The sequence below is a fragment of the Papaver somniferum genome, chromosome 2, assembly GCF_003573695.1.
Source record: "Papaver somniferum cultivar HN1 chromosome 2, ASM357369v1, whole genome shotgun sequence".
Classification (NCBI taxonomy): Eukaryota; Viridiplantae; Streptophyta; class Magnoliopsida; order Ranunculales; family Papaveraceae; genus Papaver; species Papaver somniferum.
In genome coordinates this window covers 206,973,662-206,984,813 of record NC_039359.1, presented here as the reverse complement: position 1 = coordinate 206,984,813, position 11,152 = coordinate 206,973,662, and positions in this window count along the sequence as shown.

The window sequence follows — 11,152 nt, the reverse complement described above, 5'->3', positions numbered from 1 at the left end:
TAGGAAAAGGGGAACCGATCCTATGGTCATGTGCAACACATATAAGTTAGACACCATATATATGTGGGGAACCGGTCCTAGTACCTAGTCAACCGAATTTTGGAAAGCTAGTGTGACTATGCATAGTACTCACATGGAGGTAGAACCGAAACTTGTTTTGGTAGAACCGTTAAACCCATGATTGTGACTGAATGTTGCTTTGATCAATCACATAGTTATTGTTAGTCAGATGAACCAATTCTAAACTTGTTTGGAAGTGTGGAAAATCGGTTTCAAGGTTGTAAGCGTGAAAGAGAAATTACAAAGTAAGGATGTCGACATACTTTGAACACGTGCTCTGAGTGTTTATTTCTTTAATTGTTCAAAGATATTCCTTAACGGCTAAGGGAAGAGAATCCCAGGATCGAAACATAAGTAAGTTAATAATCTTTTAATTAAGGTTATTAATTCCATTTTGTAGGAAAATTCCAGAATTAGTAATGTGCATTTACTAATTAGATTTTCCGATAGATTTCGATCATTATTTTTGGACAGAGCACTTCCAGGAATTATGGAAACCGAATTTGTGCTTTAATGAATATCTTGAGAATATTTTCGGTTTTGGAAATTCCTTGGTGTCCAAACTTCCCTGTCTATAAATACTTGAAGTTTGCCTTTCTAGCAAACTAATCCTTCGTAACAACAAAATTCCTCTTTTGTTGTTGTTACTAGTGTAGTCGCCTATTCGGAGAGGAGAGTAACCTAATTAGACGAAATCTCTTACGGGCGCTCAGTTTAAAGTCTTCTTTGGGATTGAGAAGCTCTGGTGTGTACCGTTGGTGGGAAACTATATAATTGCAGTTTATCTTTTGTTTTCGATTGATTTGATTGACTAACGGTGGTTAAAATCTGATTGCACCTTGTTTGTTTATTCTTGAGAATCTTCTCTTATGATATAAGATTCACTCAAACTAGTTCAGAGTTTCGACAAGGATCTTTAGACTGTTGTGAGTTCTAAAGACGATCTTGTGATAATCCATTGTTAACAGACTCTGTTCTGTGTGTGATTGATTACAAGAGATTCAAGTGATTGTGTGCAGGTTTTTATTGAAGATTTAAGAAGATTTGAAGACAAAGAAGATATTGAAGATCTGACTTGGGTTTTATAATCTTTGGTATGCACAATACTTGATTTGGTAAAAGAGGATCCAATTAATAATCGGTTTATCCTTGTGGTAGATTGTATTGATTAATTGAGTAGATCGGCATCAACACAATTCTTTGGATTAAGAGTGTTGTTGGCTTAATCTTAAACGATTACTTCGGTAATTGAACATAAGATAGATCTAAGGACCTGAAGAAGGAGTTTATGTTAAGATAAACGGAAGAACCTTTGTCCGACTCATATCACTTGGTTGAATAGAGTTGATACCAAACAGATTTTTTGTTCCTTTGCTGTTTGGAATACGAACCAAAGGTATTGTTCCAAGTACGTGACTTATTTATAAGTTGGAGGCGTGGGAATACAGACGAAACTAGGTGAACTATATGTTTAGTTACTTGGTCTCAACTATACATAGTTGGTGTAATTTTGTGTAGCGGTTTAATCCCGAGAGTATTCAATTCTGGACAAGGTCCCGGGGTTTTTATGCATTTGCGGTTTCCTCGTTAACAAAATCTTGCTGTGTCATTTACTTTTATTTTCCACATTATAATTGTTTTATTATAATTAAAGTAAATTACACAAACGTTAATTCCTCTTTACTTGATAAACAATCCTATTGTGTTTGGTTAAGTCCGAACCCTTGTATCAAGTAAACATACTTCGTTGTTGTATTGTCTCGATCTCGTATTCATAGACGATCACACGAAGTGTAAACCGATTAGTTGAATTGTCTCGACTTTTTCCATAGACAATCACTTTCGGAGAAAGGACTTATAGGTAGGAAATTTTTAGCTTGAGGTATATTTGGGTACATCTCCTTTTCAGGTTCACACTTCGTGTGATCGTCTAAGGATACGAGATCGAGACAATACAACAACGAAGTGTGTTTACTTGATAAAAAGGTTCGGACTTAACCAAACACAATAGGATTGCTTATCAAGTAAATAAGAATTAACGTTTGTGTAATTTACTTTAATTATAATAAAACAATTATAATGCGGAAATATAAAGTAAATGACACAACAAGATTTTGTTAACGAGGAAACCGCAAATGCAGAAAAACCCCGGGACCTTGTCCAGAATTCAATACTCTTAGGATTAAGCCGCTACATAAAATTAAACCAACTTCGTATAGTTGAGACCAAGAAACTAAACCTATAGTTCACCTAGTTCCGTCTGTATTCCCACGCCTCCAACTTATGAATAAGTCACGTACTTGGAAGAATTCCTTTGGTTCGTATTCAAAACAGTAAAGGAACAACAAATCTGTTTGGTATCAACTCTCTTCAACAAGTGATGTGAGTTCGACAAAGGCTCTTCTGTTTATCTCAAATAAACTCCTTCGTCAGGTTCTTAGATCTATCTTATTTTCAATTACCAAAGTAATTGTTAAGATTTTGCAATCAATACTTTTAATCACAAAGAATTATATTGATGCCGATCTACACAACTAATCAATCCAATCTACCACAAGGATAAACCGATTATAGTTGGATCCTCTTATACCGAAACAAGTAATGTGCAAACCAAAGATTATGAGCCCCAAATCAGAAATCTTCAATATCTTCTTTGTCTTCAAATTTTCTTAGATCTTCAATAAACACCCGTACACAACAACTTGAATCTCTTGTGATCAATCACGCACAGAACGTAGTCTGTTAATAATGGATTATCACAAGATCGTCTTTAGCACTAACAACAGTCTAAAGATCCCTGTCGAAACTTCGATCTAGTTTGAGTGAATCTTATATCAGAAGAGAAGATTCTAAAGTATAAACAAACTAGGTGCAATCAAAGTTCAGCCACCGTCAGTCAATCAAATCAATCGAAAACACAAGATAATCCGCAATTATCTAGTTTCCCACCAAAGGTACTAATAGAACTTCTCATTCCCAAAGAAGACTTTAAATTGAGCAGCCGTAAGAGATTTTGCCTAATTAGGTTACTCTCCTCTCCGAATAGGCGGCTTCACCAGTAACAACACAACCGAGGAAGTTTGCTGTCACGAAGGATTAGTTTGCTAGAAATGCAAACTTCAAGTATTTATAGACAAGGAAGTTTGGATGCCAAGGAATTTCCAAAACCGAAAATATTCTCAAGATATGTAATATAATTCCAAATTCGGTTTCCATAATTCCTGGAAATGCTCTGTCCAAAATAATGACCGAAAATCTCTTTGGAAAATCTTTAACTAGGAAATGCACATTACTAATTCTCATTTTCCTAAAATAAAATTAAGACCTTAATTAAAAGATTTTTAACTTATTTATGTTTCAATCCTGGGATTTTCTACCTGTAGCTATTAAGGAATAACTTTGAACAATTAAAGATAAACATTACTGCCCGTGTTCAAAGTGTGTCGACATCCTTACTTTGTAAGTCCTCTTGCATACTTACAACCTTGAAACCGATTTGCCACACTTTCAAACAAGCTTAGAATTGGTTCATATGACTTCCAAGAACAATGTGATTGATCAAGAACACTCAATCGTAAATCATAGGTTTAACGGTTCTACCAAAACAAGTTTCGGTTCTACCTCCATGTGAGTATTGTGCATAGTCACACTAGATTTCCAAAATTCGGTTGACCAGGTACTAGGATCGGTTCCCCACATATATATGGTATCTAACTTATATGTGTTGCACATGTTCATAGGACCGGTTCCCCTTTGCCTAAAAACGTGATGCACATGTCCATAGGATCGGTTCCCTTTTCTGCTACAAACTTGCTGCACTTCATACAAGAAACGATTCCCCTTTGTGATGTGTTGCACCTCTTACTAGGATCGGTTCCCCTTTACCCAGATTCGTTCGTACACAAATCACAAACTCGATCATACCATCTCAGGTGATTACTTAACATCGGTTTCACTAATAAAAGTCATACCAATACATAAGTTAGGCGTTTTTTAATAGTTTTACCAAGAACATGAACAAGTCATGAGCGGTTATACTAAATAACACATATTGGTTGTTCACAAGATATGCAATGAATAACAATACCAATAATGAATGACGATTTCCTTTTCGATTCAAAAACAAGTTTATGAACTTACTTCCTTAAAACACATGTAAAACATTGTTTCCTAGGATGAAATCCTCACCTCATACCCATACATAATCACAATAGCATTTAAACGATTATGTCGATGTCTTATCTACAAAGTTTAATGGTTAAGCAATAAACCTTTTATTTTATTCCTTAATACTATGTCTATCTAGAGTGTTCATGCTTCGCAGTTTTGTTTTCAATATGCACGACTTGAAAGATACGTTAGGGAATGAAACAGTTCAAGTCAAATATCACTAACCTCAAGCGGAAGGATGATGTTGTCATTGTAGCTTCTTACTTCTTCACTTCTTCAAGTGTTCGCAATACTTATAATGTCTCATATCCTAATACTTTCAAGCTAACCTATACGAAGTTGACTCTAGTACATAATCAAGTGACTCTTAAATGAGTTTTGATTCACTAAAATATGACAACCAAACTTGACATACCAACGCTTGGTGGGTTCAACCGAGCTATGCTCTAACATTTCTTATTATATAAATGTTTATGTTCATGTTGATAACCGATTTTAGAACTTTAACCTTCAAGTATGCAAACGGGTACGCATCCTTGAAATACCCGGACTAAGATTGAGTTACGCAAATACGCAAATGGGTACGCAAACTTCAAATCCCAGCAGAAATTCTCGGACATGAACCTGTACGCTAGTACGCAATCGGGTACGCATACTTAGGTTCCGGATTTTTCAAACCAACCGGTACGCAAACGGGTGCGCATACTATGGTTCCCGGACATGGATTACATATGTGCAAGAGTGCACAACATGACATATTAAATAATGGTTAAGTGTTCTAAACTCTTATTTCAATCATTGAAACTTTCTTAGAGGATGTTATATAGTTATTATTCACAAACTATTTTTCATCAAAGCAATTTTCAAGTTATTTAAATAATCATTACGAAACATTCCAAGACAACACCAATGATTGTATCACACAAACCATGTAAGATGTTACTCGGCAATTTTCACATAAGATGAACTTGGTCGAAGCGAAAGCTTGCCAACACATATTTCGAGAAATATGTAAGCGAGTTAAACTCATCTCGAAATCTCAAGTGTATATATATAAAATTATATTCTAATAAGACTTATGTCTCAATATAGAAGATAGAGTAGAAATAGACTTTCCAAGTGATAGATGAGTTTAAGTCTCCACATACCATTTGTCGATGAAGTTCCACAAGCTCCCCATAGTAGTTCTTCGTCTTCAAATGATGAACGCCGTGAAAACTAAGCTCAAGTACACAATCTATGTCCTAGTACGAGACATCTATAACGCATGCGAGTTCGACCGAGCAGTGCTCTAAGAATATCCCCCTTCGTCAATTTTAGTGAAAAACTATCAATACATATGGATTTACAAAATAAATAAAAATTTGTAGCTTCTCATCCAAATGCTTGATCTCCTTGGCATCTTCAACACGACTAGAAAACTTCGTCACTTCCAAGTACTCCATGATCCTAAACGTGTTCAACTCAGCATTATAGTTGTTGAAGATCCGTAGCAATAAAAATGAGAAAAAAATGCTCTCAATCATTGTTATACAGTGTCATAGTATTATTACACAACATCAAAGTTCAATTGTATCACAACTTTGACAACAATACTATGGTGATATGTATCACTCCCCCTTAGTCAATACTTCATCTCAACATGAAAACCACTCCCCCTTACATAATGATCCGTAAACCATATGTATTTGTAGTGTGAAACTACACATTAATTCTCCCCCTTTTTATCAATATAAATTGGAAAAGGTACGAAAACTAGTGGGATCCTCATGAAATTTTCATAGAGATACTTCATGACCAAAAGAGAATAACATACCAACTTATTTAGATGCAATCATAAAGCCGAAGCTAAATGCATTCATCAAGGAGTTTATAAAGATACAAGATAACCCCTATAATATTCCACAGCCGCACTCCCCACAAAGATTTGGCAATTAAGCACAAGTTCAAAAAGAACTCTCCCCCCATAAAATGACATTCCCTAAATAAAAACAAAGGCGATCTTGCTTTTACAAGAAAAGAAGGATTTCTTTGGACATAACCAAATAACATGAAAACATGAATTTGTATCCAAAAATATCATTTGAAATAACCACAAGAGAACCCATGGTTATTTAAATTGGAATGTACAACTAAATTAACCACAAGAAGGTGATCAATTCAATTGTCCATGCTCGACATAAGAGAACTTACGGAGCAACACAGTATGTGCACAAAAATGTGGATCGTAGATCGACCAATACTGCGGAATACACAAGGATTCATACTATTTTCCATCAATATTTGCACAATGACATACAATAGACATAATCCTTGTAAACAAAAGTTTTATCCTTTCTTCCATCAAATAATGACATTAAAGGCTTTAAGTTTTGTAAGTTAAAAGTTCATTCTATCTTTTATCAATACTTTCATACCGACATAATAGAAACAAGTATGGGACAATCACAGGTTCACGGACGTAAACAACATATCCCATAACAATTTGCAATATATAAAATCATAAAGATTAAAATTGCAAAAATCATCTTCCAAAAACTTAGAATTTAAATAAATAAATCTAAAAACATGAAGATGAAAACGTTGGACATAGCTATGTGTACTCACAATTATGGCTATTCCAAACCCTAGTTATTCTTCTAAAAACACAAGAAATAATTCTCATAAGAAGATTTACTATACATCAAGACAAACTCGTAATGCACATATAAGATGATTTGTCCTTAGAGGGTAGAATCAATTTTTTTCTCATGGATTTACACCAAGAATAGCTCCCAAAGGCGTATAAAACGATTTTCTTAACAAAGAAGAACATATAAAGTCATTAATGACCATGTACCATAGTTCACATAAGATGATTGTGAACATTCAAGAATCTCATAGCAATGCGTACTGCTGTCCTTTCTTGAACTTCCTTCTTTGTGATTCACCAACAACATTCTTGTAAAATCTACACATGATCTTAGAAGAGTATTACTCCAGGAATCCAAGTGCCCAAGTCCAAGAAGTGGAACAAGTGCGACGAAACGGAGCAAAACGCTCAAAAACAAGAGGCATGACAAATACCAATTTTAAATCATCCAAATTCAATAATTATAATCTTCATTTCGAATAGAATTCAAATATAAATATAGTGCAAAAATAATGAGGTCATTCCGAGTTTGGACGAAGAAGATAAGGCCAAAACAAGTTTACCGAATATCGACGTCTACAGGCCAGTATGCATACGGGTTTGCAAACGAATTTTCGTGTCCTGGAGCAGTATGCAAACGAGTATGCGTAGTAAAACCCATGGATTTTGATTTTAAATGACGGTATGCATACTTGGTATGTGTACCATGAAGTCCAAACATCCTGAACTACTATGTTCAAACCTAAACATTTAAGAACCTTAAACACAGATCAAGTTAGGTAGAAATGAACGATAAGAAAGATTATTATAAGTACTCAAAGCAAATAAAAACAAAAATATTTCTCAAGTTTATAGACATACCTTCTTATACGAATCCAATTGAATTCTACAGCCTTATCGAATATAATCTGTGTGCCCAATTATCGTGCTTCCCTCACCGTATACATAGCAGGGAATTCCTTGATGAGGATGCACTAACAACACACTCAAGTTGTGTTGAGGTGAGAAATGTCTTGCTCACCACAAGTGACCCTTGGATTATCATGAAAGAGATCTCTTTTATAACCTTTCACATCCAAATCTATCTTTCCAAAGAACTTTTTAAGTTCCAAAATCATGCATACTGCCTTCTCCATTGTCATGGAATTTTCTGGGAGATCATTCCTTTTCAAACTCAAAACATCATTGACTTTCTTTGGTATCCACTTCTGAGTGCATTCAGGAACAATCAAAAACTTCTTCCTATTAATCTCTTCTAGAACTCTACAAAGAGAATCAGATTGACTATTCTTTTCCAAGTTAGTCTTTCTCCAACTGGGAGCATCGGATCTTGTCTTCGTCTTTACGAAGTTATCCTTTGATAACCATTACGATTGTGAAAAGGATTCGTATGACGTTTATAGTCAAATTTAGGTTTATCACAACACCGATTCCTTTGATCTTAGTTTCACAACTTCTTGTGATGCCAAAACAAGAACATCATGAAGTTTCTCATTCCTTATACGGAAACAACATCTCCTTTCCAGGTGACCTTTATTTCCGCAATAGTGGCAAACATAAGGAATGTTCTTACCTCGATCTGTGTGTGCTGACTTTGGAGGTTGATATACTTTGCTCTTTTGAACCTTAACTGTCGGTGAAGGTATTTCACTTTTACCATCAGTGGAAACCTTTTGTTGAGAAGAATCACTAGCCTTGACAAATTTTACCTCTTTGCTAATACTTGGAACATCTATTCCCTTATATCCCAATCCTCGTGTATCACGATGATTTTTACTTGCTCCTAGCATAGTGGTTAATTTGCTTGAACTAGTATTGAACTTTTTCAAGTCATCTTCCAACATCTTGATTTTATCAAGAGCAGCAGCTAAATCATCCTCAAAGTGTTTTTCTCGAGCGAGATAAGCGCTTTCTCTGTCATAAAAATTTACTTGCTGAGAGTTAATCCTTGCTACATTTTCTGCAAGTTTCTCTTCCAACAAGAAGTATTTTTGATAAAAATTATCACATTCAAGTGACTTTCTACTCAGGTTTTCCTCGGAATCTTTGAGGACTGATTCGCAAGAGAGATTCCGACCATAAAGACCTCCCTAACTCCTTTTCAATTTCTTGATTTCTCGACAGAGGGGAGTCAGAAGATCTGTGACATGAGAAGTTTTAATGTTCTTCATTTTTAATGAATCCAAAAACTTAACATACTCTGAGACTTCCTCATCAACATCTCTATCAATATCTGAGTCACCTTCGTCAGAAAGTTGATCCAACTGTTCTTCTAAGAGAGTTTCCTAGTTATCAACAGTTTCTACATCATGAGGATGTTTATATATTGACCCAGATGTGACAGTTCTCTCAGGTGAATTCAATCTTTGAGAAACATCTGGTAATTTTTTAACTTGTACGTTATTAGAGATAGACTCGTCCATTATCAGACCGCTACAAACACAGACTTTTAAGGTATTTAACGTGTTTGCCTGCTCTGATACCAATTGAAAATGCGGGGGTCTAACAACCACACCCAAAAATTCGTTTGTCAATCTGAGAGGTCTTACTCCAATACACTTTCTAGAGAATCAACTAGACAGTCAGACTCAATCTAGAGTAAAGTATATCAAAGAGCTTAATATCTCTAACTCTTAATTAAATCCGCAATCACCAAATAAAAATCTGCAGCCCGATTGAATATAAGAGGAGTTACTTGAATGGTACCAAAGACCAATGTTCAAGTGTCTATCAATGTAAATCAACAACCGAAGGTTGGATATTCTAATTGATTAATCTTCACGCACAACCTGTGATATTTTAATTGTATAACAAAATATAATGCGGAAAAGAAATAACACAGACACCAGAATTTTGTTAACGAGGAAACTGCAAATGCAGAAAACCCCCGGGACCTAGTCCATATTAAACACCACACTGTATTAAGCCGCTACAGACTCTAGCATACTACCAATTAACTTCGGACTGGACTGTAGTTGAAACCTAATCAATCTCACACTGATTCAAGGTACCGTTGCGTTCCTTACATCTCTGATCCCAGCAGGATACTACACACTTGATTCCCTTAGTTGATCTCACCCACAACCCAAATTTGCTACGACCCAAAGTCGAAGACTTGAGAAACAAATCTGTCTCACACAGAAAAGTCTATAGATTGAATAAATCTGTCTCCCACAGAAATACCCAAAAAATTTTGATCCGTCTTTTGATAAATCAAGGTGAACAAGAACCAATTGATAAACCGGACTTATATTCCCGAAGAACAGCCTAGTGTTATCAATCACCTCACAATAATCTTAATCGACTAGCGAAACAAGATATTGTGGAATCACAAACGATGAGAGGAAGATGTTTGTGATTACTTTTATCTTGCCTATCGGAGAAATTAATCTCGAGTCAATTATTTCAATTGTACTCAATAGGATAAAATCGGGCAAGATCCGAACACGCAGCTACAAAGAAAATAGTTGGGTCTGGATTCACAATCCCAATGAAGTCTTTGAAGTCGTTAACCTACAGGGTATCGATAGAACCTAAGGTTAAAGGAGAATCGACTTTAGTTTATGCACTAGTAACACACATGAGATGTGGGGATTAGTTTTCCCAGTTGCTAGAGTTTTACTTTATATAGTTTTCAAATCAGGGTTTGCAATCCAAGTTACCTTGGTAACAAAGCATTCAATATTCACCGTTAGATGGAAAACCCGATTCAACCAAGCTAATATCTTTCAACCGTTAGATCGAACTTAGCTTGTTACACACCAATGAAATGTACCCTCATTTAGGTTTATATAACCGTACCTAAACGTGTACACCATGTTGGTTCACAAAAAGTTAACCTATGTTAGCCATATGGTTACTTTCATATCAACCTTATTCATCTTAACCATAACTAGTTCAAATGACTCAAATGAAACTAGTTAAAGAGTTGTTCAATTGCTATATTCTCATATAATTATACAAGAACACAATTGAAGCAAGATCGGTTTGATTCACTTGAATCAATAATGAACATTATATCCACGGTTTGCAGAGATTGCATTCCTTATTATATAAATGTTTATGTTCATGTTCATAACCGATTTTCGAACTTTAACCTTCAAGTATGCAAACGGGTACGCATACTTGAAATACCCAGACTAAGATTGAGTTACGCCAATACGCAAACGGGTACGCAAACTTCAAATCCCCGCAGAAATTCTCGGAAATTAACCTGTACGCCAGTTTGCAAACGGGTACGCATACTTAGGTTCCCGGATTTCTCAAACCAACCGGTACGCAAACAGGTGC